Raw genomic sequence first — 24,508 nt, forward strand, 5'->3', positions numbered from 1 at the left:
AGACTTTTACACTTTACAAAACCAAATCCTTCCAGAAACAAGATAATATATCTCACTCAATGGTAGGTATGGTAATAAACTCATTTTACTTGAGCCAAACATTTACTCTGCTGCATAAAAATCACTCTTCACGCTTTAAAGACCAACATATTTACAACATATTCTACATCAGAATTACCTAATACAAATCGACGAACTTTACGACACATTCTCATCTTTCGAAGGAAACATTCGCCACATTATAATGGTAGCATTCCAACCTCCTCGTCTGTTCAAACAGATTGCTCGCTGCCACAGCAAGTTATGTATCCACAAGGCGAGAAGCAGAGTTTCTACAGCTGAGCAATAACATTCTTTGGGTCTTAAGAAATTTTTATCTCCCACTGGATTCTCTTTATGTGATAAATATTATTTCACGTGGAGAAACAACTACTTCTCTTTAAGTCAAGTTGAAGGATATTTTATCACGCTAGTTGCAGTTTTCTTCTTTGGAGGGGAAGTTTTTCACCTTGACAGTGAAATAGCTTTGATGTAGAAAGAAGCTAATAAGGTCTAGCAAAGTGTGTCGTGTAATTAGATGCTGTCGTATGGCTCACGATTTAGTGCGAGGTAAGACATTACGATATTAGCTAATAAATTTTAAAATGTTTTTGGCAATGACACGCGTTTATGTTATGTATGCAGAATTTTCTATTCCACGTGGCTACTTACGACGTGACTTCATCCATAGAGCAACGATAGAGCTCGAGCTCGCTAGGTGTTTTTGGAGGAAATCGTTTTGATCACCACCGTTTGACGAGCAGAATGGACTATCAGCCAAGCACGCAAACTCATTTAAATACTTAATTTAACTTCACCATGGTCTGGCGAGAGAGGTTCTAGGTTATTTGACCGTTACTTTTTCCTTAGACAGTCAATGAAATATCGGACGGGCTGTCTAAGGAATCGGACAGCCTTGTGCATAAAACAGCACGTACTCTAGTGTTTATACCAACTCGATGATTTGATCATCTTATCAGTGTGTACAAGTACGATAGCCATGTCAAGTTTAGGATTCATTTTTTTTTAACGAAATATTTTTTATAAAAGCCTTTTTTGTGAAATTAATATAATAATTAATTGTGCAAAGAGAAAATAAATGTTACTCGTGTAAAAACTACTTTTGGCATAATAATGACCATTTGAAAATGCCATTTTAACTCCCTCTTCGTGTATTTGCTAGAATCTTCGGGAGGCAACGAAAATATAAGTTTATATGTTTGCTTCAATATGTATAGCGATCAATAAACTTTAAGTTTGACTGTTGTAAAAATATCGATTATTCCCATTCGATAATTTGACTTTTGTCTCTTAAATATTTTCGTGATAGAATCGATACTCCGCAAAGAATCTTTTGGAATTAAAACTTATTTCAGAAGGCAGCTGACTCCCTACCCCTCTGGAAATTAAGCGGTTACCCCTCTGCATACCCCTCTGCGGTTAAAAATTTTCCGCTAATAGGAAAGTGACAAAAATGAGTGAAAGTAAGGGAATTAAATATGAATGAAGATAATAATTGTTTGCATTATTTACTGTTTTCTACAGTCAATAATTAAAATTGACAGGTCTATGAACTCGATCTGCCATGATTCTTTTCTTTTGAAATAATTGTGATTAAATTATGAAAATAACGTGTGATATGTCTGACTGGCTTCTGCGTAAAAAAGATTTTTTGCATGCATTATGCATTATTTTATCTTTCTTTTTCAATTTACAGAGCTTTGCTCTCAACACTTAGATCCATCACGTCCCCAAAACAGGTTTCGAATCTAATTAAAAGAGGAGTCAAGGAACAAGGAACTGTTTCTCTTAGGGAAATGAGCATTTATTTACGTTCATTGTGCAGGCAACAGTTGTAAATTCCACAGTGAACGTTTTAGTTGTGTTATAAGACTAGTACTAATATGATTGAATCCTCCTCTCTGATAAAAGAACGTAAATTCTTCGTAACGTTAGTTCTCTGTTCTACTGCGCCTTTCGTTTTCGTTTCTATTAAATTTTTCATTTTACGATACTTTCGTGGTTTATTCCGCATTGGGCCTTAAGTTAGACTTCATCATCATTTTTATTAATCAAATAGTTCTTTGTAATCTACATTTATCTTTTAATTAAACAAGATTCGTCACTATTAACAATACTTTTTTTTTATTAGAACTGCATTAATTTCATAAATTTATTAAATAGGTCAAAAATTTTGACCTAAAACAGAAATTGCTCAATATTTTAAAACTTTTTGAATGTAATTCATCAACATTTGTTTTGGTCTTCTTTCAGTAAAATCTTCAAAGCAAACATAATAAATGAAAGGGGAAATTCCCTCCAATGTCAAAATTACTTACTTTATGAGCTAGTTTTTTTTTTTTTTTTTTTTTTTCATGGGACGACCAGGGCTTAATTTCTAGAAAAATAAGTGCAGGGATGCTATGGTTCTCAGCAACTATTTTCGTGCTTAAATAGCCTGAACTTTATTCACTAAATGTTAAAACTTGCATGAAATTGAAAAGAAGTGCAGGATTTCAGCTCCCGTGAGCACCCATGCAAGTTAATCCCTGAGGACAGTAGAAATAAAGATTAGAATATCAACCAATTTCATTATAAGAGTATACGTAAAAGAGGTGGAGAGTAAGTTCCATGGATTCAAGGTTTACTTCAAATAAATTGTGATCAAAATAAAATGATTGTGATACTGAGGGGACTGCCTGTCTGTCGTGTTTTGGTAGTAGTGAGCAGATGATTTGATACACAACAATCAGAATGTTCAGTGATCTCGTATATGTTTCGTTTCTATCTCTGCTTTATGATTGAAATAAATTGCTGTATTTAAAAACCAAAATGGTATGTTTACTTTCTTAGCAGTAGTCCATGTAGTACAGTGGTTACCAACCTGGGGGTAATCACCCCCAAAGGGGTAAAATGATGTTTTCGAGGTGTAAAAATAAGAACAATAGTTGAGTCATTGTTCAGTCACAAAAGAAAATTATTGTGTATCAAATCTAATATCCAACTACCAAATCGGTAACGATTAGTGATTTATGAAAAAAAAAAAAAGACTACGAACGTGGAACTCGACATGCGATGTACATTGGGCGAAACAACAATTATTAAACAAATTGGGATAACTAAACAATATCATCTGTCTCATTGTCTTCTTCTTGATTTAATAACAAATTACCAAAAAAAAACAGGTATTTTCTTTGTCTGAATAACTTAAATTTATTATTATTATTATTATTATTATTATTATTATTGTAGTTTAAATTTAAAAAAATAATGCAATACCTAATTGTCTTTAGACTGAACTTTTTTTTTTTTTTTTTTTGAGGGGAAGCTTATTTATTTCCCACTTTTTATGTTGTGTGGGCCCACTTTTGTGGCTTACACCTGTGTTTTTAAGGCTCACTTTTGTGGGCCTTAAAAAGGTTGAAAACCGTTGGTGTAGTACCTAGCTGAAAGTAAAATATTGTTTCTATTTTGAAAAAGAACTATGGGCAAACAATCAAGACAGCTAGAAAACATTGCAATTCGTAATGTTAAATTAGTTAGGTCGGGATCGATCTATATGTTTATTAGTGTATGAAAATATGTTTACACTTTCATGATTTTTATCATTTTAAAGGTCAACATAAACATCTTTCCGCACTCAATTAATTTCCTTACATAATTTAATCAGTAGATTTTCTTTAGTGCTCTTTTTTGAAGTATAATACTCTTAAAGTAGGTCATAAATTAAACAATAGAAGCATGAATCGTTAATAAATATTTAGAATAACTGCACCAAAAACCTCGTAGCAAGAGCAAGTGCCAAGATTGTTTGTTTCTGTCGATTGCAATAGACATGAACAAGTAGAGATTAACTGAATTCACAATAGAGTTGTAAACAGAAGTTACATTTAATGTTGCATAAGTTAAGGTGTTTCGTTTGTTAAAGGTTGCAGAGAGTGTAGCATGCAGATAGGAAGACCCACTTTCGTATTCTCCCGCTCTTAGCTAGATTCTAACCAAGAAGGGGGTTAACAGTTTCCCATTAGGCTATGGATGGCCTCTTTTCGTCGTAGGGACAATGAACCGCTGAAGCCTTGAATCCATGTGGACAACTCATTCTTCCAATATTATTTCAATGAAAAAATGGCGAAGATTAGAATATGTTCCTCTGGTACACATTGAATCACCCTTTCGTCCTAAGATTAGACGCGATGAAAAGAAGAAAAAAATCCCTCCTTAAATGCTGATGATGCATCCGTCTATAAAAGGGTTGAGCTACCGAAAAAACTCCAGTCTTTGAAGGAAAAATTCTTGAAGCATTACGTAACCTTACGAAGAGCTGTGCATCAATTTTTTTACTGTTCCATTGTAGGTATACATAGCTAACTGCATTGTAAGGAAAGTAACAATGAAAATACTTCCGATTTTTTTCCTCCATTCAGGCGATGGGTGGCGGGAGTGAGAGAATAGGGCAGAGAAAGGGGGCGCCCTACCGTATAGAGTTGACCTATTGGCCCCTTGACTGCTTTGTTCGAGGTGCATGCCTTCCGCATCTCTGACAATGCAGAGAGGTGCTGAAAGTCGGAGCATAAAAATGTGAAGCAGAGGTGCGAAATGAGCAAGTTCCTGCCGTGTTCGTTATAAAGGATCGAAGATATTTTTATCGGTTTTACTAGGCTATAACTTCTTGATACACAATGCATACTTCATACAAGAAATTTGTACAGCCACAGGATTGTTGATCGAATGTTGACCGAATGATTTTTCGAAGCTCGAAGGCCAACCAGGGACGCCCCGAACTTTAACTTTTGGGATGACGCCAGTTCTCAATTTGCCGAATGGAACTCCAAATTTCACCGAATGATGATAATTCTGCCGAGCAGAATTCCAAATTTTGGCCAATGTTGATAATTTTGTCGAATCGTCAGACAAGAGGTGTCGAATAAGGAAATTTTTGGAAGATCACAGTGACTTTCCATCGGGGCGCCCCTGGGTTCAACGTATATTACATGCAGGAAGGGACGTCCCGATAGGAGATGACTGGTGGTTCACTGACTTCCCAACAAATTTCCATATTTGGCAAATTGTGTTTGATAATTCAGCAAATGTGGGGACATAGTGCAATATTGCATTTTTATTGTTTTTATTTTCTACCTCAATGATGTCTATAATCGGCTCTGCAAGCAGGTTGACACTTTCTAATTATTGCAGTTGGCTGTCGGTTTAACGACGCTCTAGTTGACGACTTTCTCTGTTTAAAGACTACTTTTCACGGTTCAGAATGCTAAACTGTATTTTTAGAAGTATTCTATTTAAGGACGCACTCTGAAAGGACGATTTTTTGTGGTCCCTTAAAAGTCGTTAAATAGAGAGCCAACTGTATATGTAATGGATACATATGGATATGGTTGTAGTTAGACTCTCGCCTCCCCCCAGGTGCATATTACATTTCTATATCCGCTCAATACCATGTTTGGGCATTTGCTTCCCGCCTAGATTTAGAATTTGAGGGGATATTTTTGAATTCTGAAGTAAAACTTAGATTCTGGGAGCAATTTGATTTTTCTTTTCTCAAGATACGGTGCTATTTCTTCATTAATAAAAATGTGAAGCATAAGAAATTTACAGATCTTTATTTCTAAGCACGTTCAGTGGTTCTCCAAAAATTATAATTGATATGAACAGGAAAATATACCAAGAAGACGCTTGTTATTTTGAAATGAAGGCGATGTATCTATGTTTGAACGGCAGTGCGCATTTGTGATGCAGTTGATGAGCATTGCTCATATGTGTAATACAAAAAAAAAAAAAAAAAAGAAGAAGAACGCAATAAACTAAAAGCGGAACAAATTCTTCTTTTTTACACTGCCCTGCTACAGCAATGATGCTTTGAATTTAAATCTTTTGTATCATATTAGCAGGGTTTAATTTCTTTAGTCTTATGCACAAGTAGTTTGAACTCGGTCAAATATGTAAAATTTCAGATAAAATTGGAAATAAGTGCTGGAGCTGAGCTCCCATAAGCTCCCGTGGACATTGAATGTTGCAAATCAAGGTAATTCCCCATTTTCGTGATTTTTTTTTTTTAATCTGAAACAGAAATAAAAATGACTAAGCTATCTATGTGATGCATGAAAAAATTAACAAGTATATTGCATCATATTTCCCAATATGATTAGCTTACTTCATCTGTTTAGTGAAATAAAAAATCAAAAACAGACTGGCGTTCGTGAATTAAATTTTCCCAAATACAATACACCGGTGGATAAATTTCCCATCAATATGAATCAGTGTTAATTGTGTGATGAAAGAAAGAGTAAAAAACAGTAGAAATGAGACGATGAACATTGTAACTTTTTTTTTTTTCTTTTTTTCAGGTCATGCATGAGAAATTTTTCAAATTGATGAAAATGATTTTTTTTCTTTTTCCAGCTAGAAAACTCTATGACAGAAACTTTTTCTCTATGGGACCGTTTTGTTTCTGATGAAATTGAAACATAAATGCATCCAAAGGTATTTCACTACTTAATTTTGTCACCAATAAATAAATCAATGCCGACAAATTTTCTATCACAATACTTTAATGACGAAATCAGATTTGATGTAATGATTCAGAAAGATAAATATCAATATCAGACTTAAAATGTTGCCAATTTTAAACAGTCTTTTTTTCTTTCTTTCTTTCTTTTTTTTTTTTTTTTGTTACTCATAACTAATCTTTTTCTGTCGAAATGACATTTTTAAGATAAAGGGTTATCATATGTGATTTATGATAAGAAAATTGATTTTCTGTGAAAAGTGTTGAATTGAACTCTGTCTCTCGTGGAAAAATGCAGGTTCAAAATTATGTTTCGGTGAAATCAAATTATGAATTATTCTGAAGCTGGACAATAAATTAAAGGTATACTTTAATTATGTTTTTTTTTTTTCTTCTTTTTACTATTGATAAAGTTTAAAGAGAAAAGATTCGAAGCAGTCGATTGAATCTGTTGCTTTTTATTTTCAATTATTTGTGTTGATCTACAATTTTTAATGAAATTTCGGAGAATATAAAGCTTTTTCAATTCTTAAATAAAATGATATGACGTGGAGCCGTTGTTCCCGCCTTTTTATTCACAATTTTGGAAAACAAATTGTAATTAGCCGATTAAAAATGTATCTTATTACATATTACCACGATTAATACTGTAAACTAGTTTTAAACAGAATTTATTTGAACTTCAACATCCAGAAATTTGTGTGTAAACTGAGTGGGGAAAACCAAGCACAATTTGAGCCACTTTTCAGAATTTCTTCTGTTTCAACCTGTTACCAAATTCCCCCTTACTTCTTAATAAATATCAGACGAGAGTACATATTGTTAAACAGGAATTGTTTCCTTAAAATACATCGTAAAAAGATGTAAAATGTCTTGTAAAACAATTATTTTACATCATTGGATTTTTTTTGTATAAATGTCTCATTGAATAACTACGAAAAAAACGTTTTTTAAGATATCTAAACAAGCTTGGGTTTATTGAAATAAATTTCAAACATTCCTTTTTCTTCCTTTCTTTTTTTTTCAAATTTTAAAATGCTACAAATAAATTAAGAGAAAATAAATTTTTTTAACTATAGGCGGCGTCCCTAAAAACTATATAGATTCGACTTTCCACACTAAGTCAAAAAATACATTATCACAAGTTAACTCTTTGAAAAGGGTCATTCTCTACAACTGTAGCAGCTCGTTACAGGCTGCTAACCTTACATTTTAATGTTCCCACCTGCTAAATCACCAACTGGTGTTTTTTTTTTTTTTTTTTCCAGAGCTATGAAACCAATCATTAAAATCGCCTACCAACCTACTGAATTCATCAATTGCTCTAGAGTCGTGCGTCATCCAACTGACTAAATCTCCAAACTGGTGATTTCGATCAATTTATCATAGTTCTAATGTTTCTCTACTCTGTGTAGGTCATGACTGATCAGCATAGAGCAATGCGTGGCTTAGCTTATTCTTTGTCGTAAAAAAGTAGAATACAGTATCAGATAGTATTGAAGACTACTATGAATTGTGTTGTTTTTTTTGAGACCCAGTAAATTGAAATAAATATTATGATGTTTTTCTGCCAAAAGTGTGCAATTCAAAAAAAGGAACCAAATGATACATAAAATTCTTTTTAAATTGAAAAATCTATTAATTTTCGTACTATGCAACACAAATTTTGTATTTAACAATTTAAGCGAAGATTAAATTAAATACTTTAATCCGTGTTCTTTTAAGTAGATTTGGTTAACTCTTCATTTGTTTTTTGTCATTAATTTATTTTTTTCCAATCAGAACATTTTATCGATCTCGAAAGTAGTCTTTCTTCCTTCTTTGTAATACATATTCTGTACATAGGGAATCCCAAGTGGGGGTATTTTTATGTTTCTAGTGACTGTTGCTATGGTGACTAATGTTATAGATAGACTTATGGATTTTCGTCTATGGAGACATGGCACAGCTTTACCCCTCTCTCTCTCGAAATTGTTACGTAATAAAGCTTTATCTTTCACCACAGTACTTGTGCGCAGTTGGTTGAGGATGTAACGAATAATGGTTTGGACGAATACCGAATATTTAGCCAGGTCCTTGAAATGATTCACCAAATACCAAAAAAATACAATGAAAAAAAATGTGTGTCGTAAATACGCTTGAACATTAAACCGTCGAACATTATTGAACAAATTGAAAACTTCATTTAAGGAAGAAAAGGGAAACTAATTTAATCCGTGTTATTCCTACAAAAAAAAGGGGGGGGGGGGTTGGATGTTCATGTTAGGCGCCTATATCGGAGAAATGTTCTAAATTCACATCAAAAATCGCAACGTTTAGGGGGATGGAGTTCTCTCCCAAATGTTCATCAAAACTGAAGTCAGTTTTAGCTTTTGGTGACATTAGGAAGTCAGTCTTTTCTCGAATATTTTCCGAAATTTACGTTTTAAAAATACATTTTAAGTCTGCCTTAGTGGACGTTAAAGGAACAAGGAAGGTTTAGGGACTTCGGAAATATTTCAACTTCGAACACTGAGAAGTTCAGTTGTAGTCACAGCAAAACCTTACATTTCGAAGATTTTTTTTTTTCTTTGCCTCCAGTAATAGATTTAAAGTATGATTCCCTTATTTATAATCTCTTTTCTTACACATCGAAGGTGCTGAATCGCCGCCCCTAAAAATATGCCGCCCGGGGCGGACCGCCCCCCTCCACCCTGCCCTAGCTACGCCTCTGGGTACGTTAAAAGCTTAAGAATATTTTAGTATGGCGAGGGGGGGGGATTCTGTCGCAGAGAAGAGAAAAGTATGTCATAACATTAAGATGGAAAAAAAAGGAAAACATTATCGCGAAAGTCATTTAGGTGAGATTTTGTTTTTGAAAAGTAAACACAAAATAGCTTTCTCAATGACATACTCTTTGCCGTGCTAATGCTAATGTTAGAAAGATTACGAATAGTATCTTCTATCATTAACATCAGGAATTCTTGGAATTCTTTCAAACGTCGTTCTAAATTCATTAGCTGAGACCCCAAAAATCTTAGACGCCTCTGTTCTAGGATTTAAGCGATTTGCAAACTTCGACTAAATAAACTAGGTTAATTAAATTGTTCATAGAGAATGTATTCTTTATTCCAACGCGGAAAACACTTGAGTCAAATATTTTTCGTATATCCGTAGTTGAATGTGGATGTTTTTGCGTAACCCACTGCTTACACAATGACTACTCTTTGCAGTGTAATTACTTATTTTAACGCTGGTATTTAAGAAACCATTTAAAGACCATTTAATCTTCTCATAAAACAGTAAGAATGAAAAGTGATTTTTTTTTTTTAAACATTCTAAAAATAATTACAAATTTAGAATGTATTATTTATTTGCAAATTTTCGATACCCATTAAAAATGACTTATCTTCAAAGATCTTATCCGTCTAACTGAAGTCAAACTAATACCCAATATTTACTAAAAGATTAATAATTGATGTTGCAGGTGTTTTTTTTTTCCCCATCCTTCAAAAATTTATTACTTCGTCCTTCACCACGCTTGCTTAACAGCGAAAGGAAAATGTTTGTTTGAAGGTTATTATTAAAATGTGAAAAATTATTTCCAGTTGTCCAGCCTAAGTAGCAATAAGTATAAGAATCTAATGCTAATGCGGCAACATGAACCTACTCGAAAAACTGTAGAAATATTTTTTTCGCATTTTATTTCGGCTCTGTTCCTTTCCTTCCAGCTCTCCTCTATATTTCAAAGTAGAGATTTTTTTTTAGGGAAAGAATTTAAATAAATTTACGTAAGCTGTTCAAAAACTTATTTTGAAGCTCTGAAAAATTGAATTAGCTGAATACGTTTTCAACTAAACCTAATAAAAATCAGATCCTCTCTCACTTTGCGAATCTTTCCGCAGCATAGTCATTACATTTGTTTTTTATGCTCTCTAAAAATGCTCATTTTAAATTTATATATATATTTTCAAAGGATTCGTTCCTACTAAAATGTGTAAAAACCTATTTTCAGTTGAAATTGTAAATACGTGAAATTTTAAAACGTCTTTGAATCCTCAATATGTTGATTATTTGCGTTACATACACGGTGATGCAAAAAAAAAAAAAAATACCTTAACATTCTATGAACCTTTAATGGCCTATCCGCTGACAGTCCAACCAATCAAAATGTCTCACTTTATTGTTGTTTGAAGGCAGGTGCTGGAGATGGTAATGATTTAAAAATAGTGCTCGAGGTTACTGTTACAGTGAGAGAATTTCGAAATTTTCGATATATAACACCCTCTTTTTTTCTTGTGCAACTGGATCAGTATTCAAAATCCGCGAATGACGTTGGAACAATTGTCTCGTGACGAAAATAGCCAACTTAAAGCATATTTGCAAAGAGCATTATAAAGAAATAATGATATCACAAGAGAGAAGGAGCTTTGACTATCTTTGTATAATTCACAAAGTTAGACGGTAGTAGAAGCACAATACGAGCCAGGTATTTGTGAGAAAAGAACTTTAGTAAAAGCAGTGTTGCAAGAGTGATTTTTCAGTCAGGTGCTTGAATGTGCGAACGAGTAACTTTCGTCACACACCAACCGTTCCGATGCTATTTGTGGTTTCCAATACGCTGATTAACTCGCACACGGAATAAATGGGCGTTGCCATTTGAAATTTTCTCACTGCAGCCGTAATCGAAAGCGCTGCGTTGTTTAAAATCATCACTATCTCTGACCATCAGAACCATGTCCGAAATTTAGGTTTTTTGGTTCAGTGGATAGAAGAAGTCTCTTTTGGAATAGTTGCTACAAATCCTAATTTCTGAGACATGAAAAACATAAATTTCTAAAAAACTTTCATGAGCAGTAATTTCAATTTTAAATCTACATGATTTTTTTAAGAATACATATTCAAAATTTTCCCTATCTCCAAACATAACATAATGGGGTCGTTTCCAAAATTTTAAAAGTATTTATTTTTCTGAAAGAGCATGCTTAAAAACATAGGACCTGACCATTTTTTAAATAATTTGTTTAAGTTTAATATTTTTAAAAATTTTCTTCAATCGGTATGCTTTCATTGTTTATGCTTCTGCGATGACATCACAAATGATGAAATGCCATTCAGTGTTGCCATTCACAGAACAAAATATTTAATTCGCATCGTTACTCACGTGTATTGGCAACGATATGGTTGATAGAAAGCGTGGAGTGCAATTTTAATTCGCTTCTAGAATTATCATAACGTGGAAACGCGATAGAAAGATGCGCCAAAGAGCATCATTTGTGACGTCATCAAGACCACGCTTTGTTTGAAAAATCGAACATTAAAAAAAAATTAATTAAAAAATAACCGTTGGGAAAATAAAAGTATTTTCTGGGTCTTTTTTTTTTGCTTATTCTATCGATTTCAGTGACAAAAAGTGCTACTTTTTACTGAAGGAAACAACCCCATTACATGTTTACAGCATTGTTACTTTCTTGTAGCATCGTATGTTTATGCATTCTAAGAACTTTTTTACGATCAGATTTTTCTTAAAATGAAGTATCAATTCCTCTTGTTGTTTTCGCATTCATTTGGGTGTTGCTGATATTGTAGTAATCCGTAAAAAAAAAAAAAGAGAGAGAGAGAGAGAGAGAGAAAGAATGAAATGGACCCTTTCACCTCATACCCGAACTCAGCACGTGTGCATTCAAGGTTTCATTGTCTAATTTGTTATGGGCGTATTCTTAAAATAGAACTCTTTGGAAGAAGCATGAATACGCCCTCTCTTTATATATTCACAGCTTCTTAAGCAGAAACAAAGGGTTGAGAGGCCTTTTTTTTTTTCATCGTTTCGTCCAGTTTTGGGTCACGTGTTTGCGTTGGGTGGATGCCACTCGAAAGCGGTTTTATTCTTATGTGACTTTTGTTCTCTCTCTCTCCATCAAAAGTATTCCCTCCAAGAATAGTTTCTAAATTTTATAAACGTTTTACAATTTTTCATTATTTTGCTTACTTGTAACTTTCATGTTTACAATATTTTTTATGTTTTATTTACTCATTACAGTGTTCTTTAAGAATAGATACATCGTGACGAGAAAGATTAAGAATAAATGCATTGTCACGAAGTGCTCTGAATCGAATTAGTATGTTTTGTTCATACAAATAGAGTTAAAATGAAACAAAAAATTACATTCGTTTGCAGTTCAGTGAGAAGGGCTTAATCATTCCATTTTGCTTTCTGATTCAGCGCGTTTTGCTTTGAACAAAGTTTAACTTATAACTTTAGAATAGCTCCACTTTAAGTTTCACTTAGCATAAAAACGTAATCAATGATATTCTTTGAAAATTGCACAATCTTTCAAGTACATAGTGATAAAGAGTGGTCTGAAAGAAGTTATAATATTTGTCAAGTAATCCATGTTTTTTAATCCTGCAATCATTGTTATTTTAACCAAACGATAACATTTAAGTTGTACGAAATTTATTCATTTTGTACTTAATTTAGGGCAAGGGCCTGTATAAATGATGCTACACGTTTTTCAACCCATTTGTCCCCTCTTCCTCTGTCTCAAAGTAGCACACTTCCCATCACAGCATTTCACCCACCACCCATTTTAGCATGTGACGCCATATTGTATCAATATCTTTTTGTGAGAAATGCTTTTATTTCGATCAAAATGTGTGATGTCACTCTTCTTCTTACTCCTCCCCCATCCGCCTCCTTGTCACAATTTCATGAACCTCCTTCTCTTTAAGCGCGATATCATTTGTGGACGACCCCTTTTCATTTCTTCATTCCAAACTATATTCATATAATGAAGCTGAAAGCAAGGCTGTATCCAGAATTTTTTTTCGGGAGGGGCCTGGATTTGCACATTGCACTAACACACACATTTATACATATAGACACTCATACACACATAAAAATATTCAACATAGATGTTTTTTGTCTCGATTTTTAATGATTCCACTGTTTTGACTATTGTTATTTTAACTTTAATTTCTTATTATTTTTTTATCCACCTTGTAGTGGTAAGGATAACAGTAGAGTGTCCCTTTTAGTCGGGTGTAGAACATCCATAACTTCAGGGGGGTCCGGGGGTTTCTCCCCCTGTCATTTTTTTGAAAAATAGATATAAAAACCTGTATTTTGGGGCCCAATATTTTTAAAACTAGGGGTGAAAATATGGGTAAACAATATGGAGGTAGGCCCAAAAAAGTCATTTGTGACGGGCCCCAAAATTTCTGCTCCCGCCCCTGGAGCAGGGCATGTCTACCAAACTGACAAGGGGCCAGCCTTGGCCCTGGACGGCCCTGAATTGAATTTGGAAAGAGAGCAGGAAATCCTAATTAAGGGTCAAAATTTCAAGTATGCTTTGCAGCTAATGAGAACTAGAGTTGCTTTTTCTGTATTTCTTCAAATTTTCACACGTTTCATAGTTGCAAAATCAAGAATAAAAAACTTTGTTATTTTCTTTTTCTGACATGAGAAATTAAAATTAAAAAAAAAAAACTTTCTTCTGTTTTACGGTACAAAACTTTTCGGATTTCGCCCCCCCCCCTCCCCCTCTGGATACGGCCCTAGCTGAAAGTAAGTTTGCCACATGGTTGCGGATTCGGAAAAGGACTGGTTTTAGACTAGGAAGTAAGAGACTTCAAAATTTCATGCGTCGGAGTAGGCCATTCTCGCTCCGAGTCCGCAATCTGCCATGACTGCGGAGTCGGAGTCAATGACTTTGAAATTCTGGGAGTTGATAATTTTTGTTCCAAATCCTCAGCCCTGGCTTGCCGATCGATACAAGTTCAATAGTCTCAAACAAAATAGCACCAATACGGCACAAAAGTGATAAATCTGCCCTCTCCATATGCAATTTTCTTTTCATTTGTGGTTATTATTGCTGAATAATATCAAGTCAGCTTATTCTTAAGTAATAAGTTTCACTTTGTTCAAAGCAAAGCGTGCAAAAGCAAAATGGCAAAGCGGAACGATTAAGCCTTTCTAAATTAGCATTGCGGCAGCTCATTCTATTCTATTGTTCTAACCATTCGTGACATATTGATTAACTGTAGATCACGATAGAAATTATCGGTTTTCTTACCTTGTACTAAATGCACATTGATTGAAGACTTTTCAATGCACCCTTTTCTTCCCCTGTTGTTTTTATTGTGTTACTGACAATGATATATGTAGTTCCCTGAGTGAAAACAAAATTTACTGTGAGAAACAGCAGTTCAACTGAAATACGAAACCATGCACGTGAAAACAATAATAATATGTACAGACAAACGAATAGTAGATACATTTATATGTGGAATATATGGTGTGTTTGTTTCAAAATTTTATTTTAAGTACATTTTTATTTGTTCATAAAACCAAAATAAAGAATCGTTTTTTCAGACCAAATAAAACTACTGTTTCATCAGTTACATTTACTAATTTTGGTACAAAATTTTTGTCAACGTGTACTTTTTCAGACAGAAACTCAGCATATAACATAACTTTATACACTTTATAGCTACATTCAATTTTTAACGAACATCAGTCTGAAAGTTTAACGACAGCAAAATTATTGCTGCAATATTTCATTTAAAGTTGGGGAAAACGATGAAAGTGGGATAAAAATATTTAATGTTTCTTCCTTCGCCAAGAAGATGTATTTCCATCTCCGTAGTTCCTCTTTAAAAAGAAAATTAAAAAAAAAAAAATTGCTTCTCTTCGCCTTGAAAACATTTAAATGCCTTACCTTTTATCAATGATTAGAAAACGGCTATGTTTGAAATGTAGAATTTATATTGCATATCTCACACGAGATGGAAATGAGAATTTTATTAAAGATCCATTTAGAATAGCATCACCGTGTTATTAAAAAAACGAATGTAGTCTATAATACAATGAAACCCCGAATTTACGCCCCCCGAATCTACATTTTCACGCATTGAACGTTTTTTCATTTGGGTATCATCATAAGTTTTGCTGCTATACATTTCCCGTGTTATACGTTTTTTAACCCAGTCTACTGTGAAACGTAAAATCGGGGTTTCATTGTTTGAAGAACGAGTTGCAATTCGCAAAATTGTTTCAAATCGACAAAATTTACTAAACACTGAACCCGAACAATAACCCTGCTTTTTGGACTGAATAAGCAAGCTTTCGATTTCCGTTAACGGCGCATTCAGAACAACCCTATTCTTGGAAGTTTCTTTAAAAACCTTGTTTTGGGGGAAGGGGAAAATGTTCAAAAAAACACTTCTCTCTCTTGGGGGGCGAAGCACTGAGATTCGTGGGCACCCGAGCGTAAGACGAACCGCCTGCCCCCTTCTCTCCGCTTATAATTCCTCCAACGGTCGTCCCACTCCACTCCACTAAATACGCAGAAGAGGAGAAGAGGGAGCTGGGGAATAAAATAAAGCAAGAAAAATTCGCCCCCATAATAATAAACATCCACGCGATCACCTCCTTTCTCTACCCACCTGTCGTCCACAATCCTGTGCACGAGCTCCGGAGCTCCAAAAAGAAGAAAACCCCCCCACTGTTCGCCTCTAGAGGCTTCCCTCTCTCAAGTGAATCAAGCAGTGCCAAAGAAAAAGTGGGGGCTTCTCTGTTGTGGGCAGACGGTAATGGTGGAAAACGTTTGCTTTTATACTTAGCACGGAGTTTCGGCCTTTTACGGAATTATAAAGTAAATAAATTGATAGTTGATAGGAGAAAAAAAAAATTGAAAAATGATTGAGACATTTGTGGAATTGCGCTTTGATTGCATGTGAAGAATTTTTTTCACAAAAAACCGGAGATAATTTTCGATTCTCGTTTTCGTCTGCGGGTTTGATTTTATGGATAATTTAACTGCGGGTCATACGAAGGTCAAAATCAAAGATGTTTTTAACGCCTTAGTTCACGCAATGAAAATCAGTCAGACGCCGGAAAAATTTAGTGAAGAAGCGTATTTTCCCTCTTTGTATTTTAAACAAAAATTTAACTTGCAAAATTGGGGAAAAGCAACTGAAACTTTTAAGTATTACATTTAAATATATGATACTTTTTTCAATACAAAGTGTCAAAAATTCTGAATGTTAAAGGCCAAAATGGTATGTCTTTAATACTTAACTTACCCCGCCGTTTTTCATTTCATTATTAGAAAAAAAAAAAAAAAAAATTCTGCGGAGTTGATCATCATAATTGTCTGCACTGTTTTCATACATTTCATTCCTATAAAATGGAGATACCATATTACATGAGTAAGAAAAAAAAAAAAAAAAGAAAGGAAAAAAAATGTCAGTAATTTTCAGAGTAACAGAAAAAGTTATTTAAATATCAAATATTCATTGCATAATCAAAATCCATAGAGTGAAAGTATTGTTTGATTCCTGCAACGTATTGTTGATGCTTTCCACACCATGACAACTGCGACCTCTATCAATAACCTTGCACTACTTTTCAGCAAACTTTCCCCCCCCCCCCCATTGTACCCCATAAATTATTCCTTCCAATTCAATATGGAAAAAGAAAGAGACTGGGACATCATTTGAGACTTGTGTCAGAAGTTTAAAAATGCGCAGTAGAGTGGAAAAAAAAAAAACAAATCTTATTTTAACTCGTGTTTTCAAGAGAGAAATTTAACATGAGCGGAGGAAAAAACGGAGGGGAGGAAGGATGAGGGAGTAAAAAAAAAACATCTGATCTGAGATTGGGGGAAAACTAGTAACAAAATCAACATTAAATGTTACGCGAAAAGTATTTTCTGATCCAGAACAGGATTTAAGAGGGCACGGGCCCCTCCCCCCCCCCAAGGAATAAAATTAATTTAACTGCCCCATTCATTAAATATTTTTATATTATTCCTCCGTAAAATTAGAAATGTTTTTAATCTATTACTTGAAAAACACATACGCACACAAAGCATATTTGAATATGATCACTTTGATTTGCTCTAAGAGTGATATTAGAGTCGGCTTTCAGTGTGGGGAAATACTCAGGAGCGGGGGGCGGGAGGAGGGAGAGATTTTTTTATGGAAACGGAATGTAGTACAAAATGTAGTCTCAACTGCATCATGGCTTTTCGAAAAAATCAGCAGCTGCTCCGAAATTGTTTCTGGATGTTTCAATAAAATTTATATGTTCCTAACTCTTTTAGTCTAATAAATACAATACCTTGTGCAGGAGGTTGGGGGTGGGGTTTTATAACACTACTATGGGCAAAAAAATACACGTAGATAATTTATAATTCTCATCATTTGAGTCTATGGGTTCTGTTTCAATAACCTCTTCTCCTAATCATTATGAAAATGTTTGTAAGTACTAATGCCGTTTATTAGTTCAGCATTTTGGCGATATTATATAGCGATTAGTAGGTTACTGGCATAAAATTTTTAAAAAGATGTCTGACATAGGCACTTTTTATTTTACTTTTTATTCCCTCCCAAAAACTTCTGTATCCACCCCTATTTGCGCAATTTCAACTTTGTTATTATTGTTATTTAAAAAAAAAAAATGTCTGTAAATTAAAAGACTCATTGAAATTAATTGTTTAGTGCATCGCTGACTCTCTGTATCAATATTGTCCCAGCAAGAGAATTCTGTGGTAATTATTAATTTTGCTATCATTCTAACTCCCAAAAAAGATTTAATTTTGTAAATTTCCAGATATGTATTGAACTTAATCATTCAATGCATCGCTGACTCTCTGAATCAATACCGTTCCAACAAGAGTATTTTGCGGTAATTATTATTTTTTAATATTATTGTAATTCTCCAAAAAGATTTACTTTCTCTTTTAACTATTATTATTTCTTAACCTCATTGATTTACTTGAATCCGACTTGTAAATTCTATAATTTTTAATTTCATCCAGACAGAGGACTTTCTCTTTTAGAGTGCTTTTCCATCTTCCATTCCATTAAAAGCAAAACAGAATTTAGAGCGAGATGGCGGGAAACAGACACGCTCCTGACCCGTGGCTTCTCTTTTTTTAGTCAATTTTTCATTCCCTGGCATTTTTCAAGGTTGCTCCGTCTCAGAGGTCAGAGGAGAGCAGTTTCAGCCATTGGTTTCAGCGAGGGTCTTGCAATATTCCCCCACTTTTAAAGAGGGGGACATTTTGGCGGGAACTGATATGCCATCCGCGAGTTCCTCCGCAAAACCAGTTTCCAAAGATTGGTTGGCATTACGCCAATAGCATACGCCCCTTACTCACGCATGCGCTTTCTTCTAAAACGTGATGGAACTTCGATTTCGCCAAGTTGTTTATCGCTTTGTTGGCAAAAGAATTGCATTGCAGTTTAGTCTTTTTTCCCTCAACTTTTTCTTTTTAGCAGGGGTGCTCACCATCAGGGGGGGGGGGGGTTCATGGTGCAAACTGTGCCATTGAAGTTTTTAGAGGGGGGTATTTTGAGGGGTATTTTGCACTTCGTGGGGCTTTTCTTGCTCTTGGAGGGATCTTCATAATAGAGGGGCGCGCCCTTGCTCTGGGGGGGGGGGCACCCTCATTTTTTGGTAAACATTTTGTGCACCATGTAGAAGCTAGAGCTTGTCTTTTTTTTGTTGTTGTTTTTTTAAATGAAGTAATGAGTAACTTGTTATCACAATGCATAAAAAGTAAGCAGTTTGAAATAATTCAAGGTCATTTCATTCATTAAGTATCTTTCACTTCACTCCCCCCCCCTTCTTGTTCTTAAAATATATTTATTGAACAGCTGGATAACACTAGATAAATTTTTAAAGATGTATGTGCGTTGAAAAAAATTCAGAAAACATATAACTAAATAATTAATTTTTAATAAAATATTTCAGCTGCTAGCAACCGGAATCGTAGCTGTAATTCTGCTGTTAACCGACGCTAATTAACAACCATTGAGTGACCGTGACCACAATGCTTTCGTTTTATTGTTTAAAGATCTTTTCTGGGGAAAAGATATGGTGTCTAAGATAGAAAAGTTACGCGAAAATCGAAAAACTTGTCTTAAAATTACATAAGAATAGTATGAAATGAACTATAGTTCCATCATAGGGAAGACGTGAAGATTTGACATGATTTTTATTAAACATTAGTTTCAGTCGTTCTAATTGAATTAGAAACTTCGTGTTAAATTTTTTAATTGAGAGCAAATTTTGTGCTAAACGAAAATAAGATGTATTTCCGAAAAATGTGGATGAAACATTCTGCAGTCGGAAAGAAATTTGTCTTAACTTGGTCCAAAACAAAAAAAAATTGAAATAAATAAATAAATAAATAAATAAATAAAATAAATAAATAAATAAAGACTCAGAACAGCTTTTAATATTTCAAATCAAATACATACTTTTTTGTTTTTCTGTTAAAAAATATTTCTGAAACGTTTGTTAAATGCGTACCTTATTGTCTTGGAAACTTCAAACAAAATTCATTGTTTGAATTTTGAAAAAAAAAAAAAAAAAACGATCCGGAGAGATCTGTAAAACATGCCAGGATTTTTTTTTCTCCCGAATTAGGAGTTTTATGTGAAACTTTTGCTTAAAATTGGAATAAAGAAAGAAAGAAAATTAAAAAAACAAATCGAATTTTCAAAAAAGAACACACACTTTTTTATTCACGTGGTGTAAAAACGACGAGATAAAAAAAAAGTAAAAAAAAAAAGTAACCCCATTCACATAGTCACATAAAGCTATAATTTGACAAAATTGTAAATCTCCAGCACTTGTCCACTTAAAAGCTTAGCGTTTTATTTTCGGACGCTTTTAAGATAACCGTTTGACTTAAAGCCAATAAAACAGGTGCAGGTTTACCCAGGTTTACCAGTATGATGTTTGTACATTCAAAAGCTAGCAAACACATTCAGATTGACCAACATCCTCCAGGGAAACTATTTTCTGTGTGAATGCTGATTGCACACTTATAGGAAATGGGCATTTCAGAGATCGGCAGGTATTTTTCTCTTCAGTGTATTCTTCTTCAGTGGACCTGGCGCCTAGTTCAGGTGAGCTCCTTTGTTTGCATGAAACCTCCTTGCTATCTCGAAAATATTTATTTTCCGTCTGTACAGGTGTTTTTGGTCGGTGCTTTTGATTCTTTTTCAGGAATTGTTTATTATAACAATTCAATTCTTCCGTCTACCTCAAGGCGGAACGTTTGGGGCGGCTGTTTTGGCAATCTTTCTCTGTTAACTGCAAAAATAATGCAAAATTGAACTTCACTTTAAGGAGCTAAGGGTTTTGGTTTTTGCATTAGAAACTATTAACTTTCTTGTGGGTGTTTCGTGTAGAAAACAAATTCTAGTGATTTTTCAGATAAAATAGTGATTATCCTTTTTGGAAATATCATTTATTAAAAAAATATTATGGATCTTTTTGATTTTGATACTTATTGAGCGAATGAAAAATGCGACAAAAATACAGAGTGTTTTTTTTTTCTTCTTTAAATTACGTACAGTGATCGCTCGTGGGAGGGGCCAGAGGGGGGGGGCAGGCCCCCTCACTTTTTTCAGACAATAATTTACAACTTTTTATTTATTTTCCTTTTTTTTGTGCATACGTGCTTGAAATTTAAAAAAAAATGGACTGTACCGCATTTTCCTGTGTGTAATCCGCGGATTATCTATTAAAAATGTGTAACATTTATGAGATGCGGATAATACGCCGTCGCAGACTATCTGTGTGTGTGTGGTTCTTTTCCCTCAATACTAACGCACTGAACCTCAATATTTACAGCAGGATTTGCCAAGACCGTCACAATGCCTGTAGGTTGTCAATTTTACATAGCTTGAATGTTCTTATGCGATTCAGGCTATGTAAAATAAACAACATACAGTAAAGGAAGAAGCCTTAATTTGCACAAGATTAGACCACTTGCTCCTTTCTTGACTCTTATCTTCAAATAATTAGCGTACTATAATGATAATTTGGAGAAGAAATCATTATTTTGTATATTACTTTTTTACATTAGTTTTGAATAAAAGTTATTACTTCTTCACGTTTTCATTTTTGTTACTAAAATCATATGTTAAATCAAAACTTCGTTTTTTTGCGTTTATTATCCGCGGATTATACGAAGTTTTTTTTTTTTTCACGTCAATTTTAGAAATTCCATTTTGAAAAAAATTCCAGGGGAGAGCTTCAGAACCCCTTCCAGTAAAAGTCTTCTAAATTTGTCTACAATTGCGTTTTTTAACTGCAATTTCGAAAAATTGGAGGGGGGAGGAGGAATGGGTGCGATCCCAGAAAAGATCATGGGTGCGAGTGCACCCATGATCTAGCCCCCTCACTTTTTCAAGACACGAGCCGCCACTGATTACGAAAATAAAAAATATTTGTAATAGTGAATAAATACCTTTGTGCTGAAAATTAAAATAATCAATTAACCAACGTTTTGAAGAACAAAAATTGCAAATTACTGCAGACACGTGTTTCAGTGTTATACAAGGAACACCATTTTCATTGCTAAGAAGTGTGAGTTTCTGGGTGAAAAGTCATCCGAGATCTTTTCTGGGTTGACTCTTCATCCAGAAGCTCACATTTCTTTGCATTGAAAAAAGTGTTCCTTTTCACACCGAAATACGTGTCTGCAGTAATTTGCAGTTTTTGTTCTTCAAAACGTTGGTTAATTGATTATTTTAACATTTGTAGCATCAATTTTAATCATTCGGATAAAGAAAACATCTGTTTCTTAGAAATTTATTATAAAACCAAGTAGTAGTCAATTAGACTCTTGGTATTATGATATGGCTTAGTTGTAACAATTTGTTTAATAGTTGTTGTTTCGGCCAATGCGCATCGTAAGTCGAGCTCTAAGTTCATTTTTTTACCTTTATCAATCCTTGATTGTTATCGATTAAGTATAATTGATACGTACATGACTTTTAATAATTTTGCTTTGTGAGTGATCTCAATCCATTTTACCCTTCGGAAAACCTCACTTTATATCCTTTCGGAGTTAATCACCCCCAGGTTAGGAACCGCTGGATTAAAAACTGAAAAGAGGAAGGGAATAAAACTGCTCTCCAACTCAATCAATTTTTTTTTAGAAAATTTATATATATATATATATATATATATATATATATATATATATATATATATATATATATATATATATATATATATATATATATTACGCAGTAATTAACAAGGAAACAATATAATTCTTTCCTATATAACTTTTGCAGTAGAAATAAAAAATGTTATTCTTTTTTCAAATACTAGACTAAGAATTTTGCTGGGGGGGAATGCTGCTCCCCCCGTCCATTTTTAAAATGTAAAATCAGTTTTGAATTTAAGAAAAAAAAATGAATCATCGCAAACCGCAGACGCTTTGTAACCATGACGACGAAAATTAGTCTCTAAATAAGTGGTATTAAAAAGAATGAGTCAGACAATACTTGTCATCGTTGTAATCTGAATTTAGCGACATTTTTAAAAGCGATTTGTTTCTAGAGCACATCAATTCGGGCCGTAAAATACATGTCATGTGTGAAATCCGAGGAAGAGAAAACGATGGTGTAGATTTTTTCTTTTATTATTTTGTAGTTTTTAATAAATTTTTGGTTGGAGTATTTTTATATGTTTTGTGATTTAGGATTTAGGTTAAACCATGTAAGAACATAACAAAAAAAAAAAAAAAAGAATCGAGATTCCGATTAATGCAATATTTGCTTTGTTCGACAGTTCACCTCTAGGGCACGCACTGGGCCAGAGGGTCGAGGAGGTTCAAAGAATGATTAGAACTTTTCAAGGAATTATCGGGGGAAATTCGAAGATCTGCGAGTATGGGAGTTCAAACACAAAAACGAAATTGAAACAAAAAAAATTTCCCTTTTTACTTCCTTTTACAAAAAAGGAAGTATTGTATTCGCGAAAAAATTTTCACTCAAAAATCGCCCTTAATTTCCATTTTGCTCACCCCCAAATGAATGTTGAGTTTTTTTTTTCGATTCGACCACATGCGGAAAAGTGCCTAAGAATGTATAGACACGCGAAATATCCATTTTGACCATCACCGAGGTAATTACAACGACTTTTCTCGTGACGTCTGTATGTATGTGCGTATGTGCGTATGTATCTCGCATAACTCAAAAATGGTATGTCCTAGAAAGTTGAAATTTGGTACATAGACTCGTAGTGGGGTCTAGTTGTGCACCTCCTATTTTGGTTGCATTCGGGTGTTTCTAAAGGGGTCTTTTGCACCTTTTTGGGGGGAAATCATTGTTAATTTCGATGCAAACTCAAGTGGTGTTATAATTTGGTGGTCACTTGGCGATATATCGCCAGTCTTTTGGTTGCCAAGTTTTGTCGCCAACTTGGCGAAAAATTTGGCGATTTTTTTTTTTTTTTTTTTAAATCTGCTTTCAATGTGGCCATTGCTAGTGATATTTAAAGAGTTAGAGAGAGAATCCCATTAAAATTGCAATAATAGGGAAATAGCATTAAATTGGTGTAAAAGGAAGTCATGTGATGCACACATCAGCTCGTTTTTTTCATGTTAACAATGGGGTTGTTTCCTTCAGTCAAAAGTAATACTTTTCGCCACTGAAATTGATCGAATAAGCAAAAAAAAAAAAAAAAAAAATTGATTTGAATTTTTGGCATCTTGAATTCAAATTATGTTTTTCGCAATCACGAGCGTGTGTGTTTGTGTAGGCGCATGTGTGTGGGTGCGTAAGTGTATGTATGCATGTGTGTGAGTGAGTGTTGTGTACGTGCGTGTGCGTGTAGTGTTCGTGTGTGTGTGTAGGCGTTCGCGTGTGTGTGTGTAGGCGTTCGCGTGTGTGTGTGTAGGCGTTCGTGTGTGTGTGTGTAGGCGTTCGTGTGTGTGTGTGTAGGCGTTCGTGTGTGTGTGTAGGCGTTCGTGTGTGTGTGTGTGTAGGCGTTCGTTTGTGTGTGTGCAGGCGTTCGTGTGTGTGTGTGTGTATGTTGGCATGTGTTTGTGTCTGTGTGCAGGCATGTGTGTGTAGGACATGGACGCCACCACCCAGCAAAAGTGGATTCCGTGGGACAGTGCTCAGGACCAGCCGCGCCGCCGCCGGTGG

At 34.3% G+C, this 24,508-nt stretch overlaps 1 protein-coding gene across 1 annotated transcript in view; it reads left to right on the top strand.

Annotated features, from left to right (window-relative positions):
* The first annotated feature begins 501 nt into the window (after positions 1-501).
* The window catches only part of LOC129235166 (uncharacterized), a 75,839-nt gene continuing 51,832 nt past the window's right edge, over positions 502-24,508 (top strand). The window contains exons 1-2 of the mRNA XM_054868856.1: positions 502-609; positions 6,454-6,534. The gene's annotated coding sequence lies outside the window, so the exon portion shown is untranslated. The remainder of the gene's footprint in view (positions 610-6,453; positions 6,535-24,508) is intronic.

Source organism: Uloborus diversus, chromosome 2 (assembly GCF_026930045.1).
Source record: "Uloborus diversus isolate 005 chromosome 2, Udiv.v.3.1, whole genome shotgun sequence".
Lineage (NCBI taxonomy): Eukaryota > Metazoa > Arthropoda > Arachnida > Araneae > Uloboridae > Uloborus > Uloborus diversus.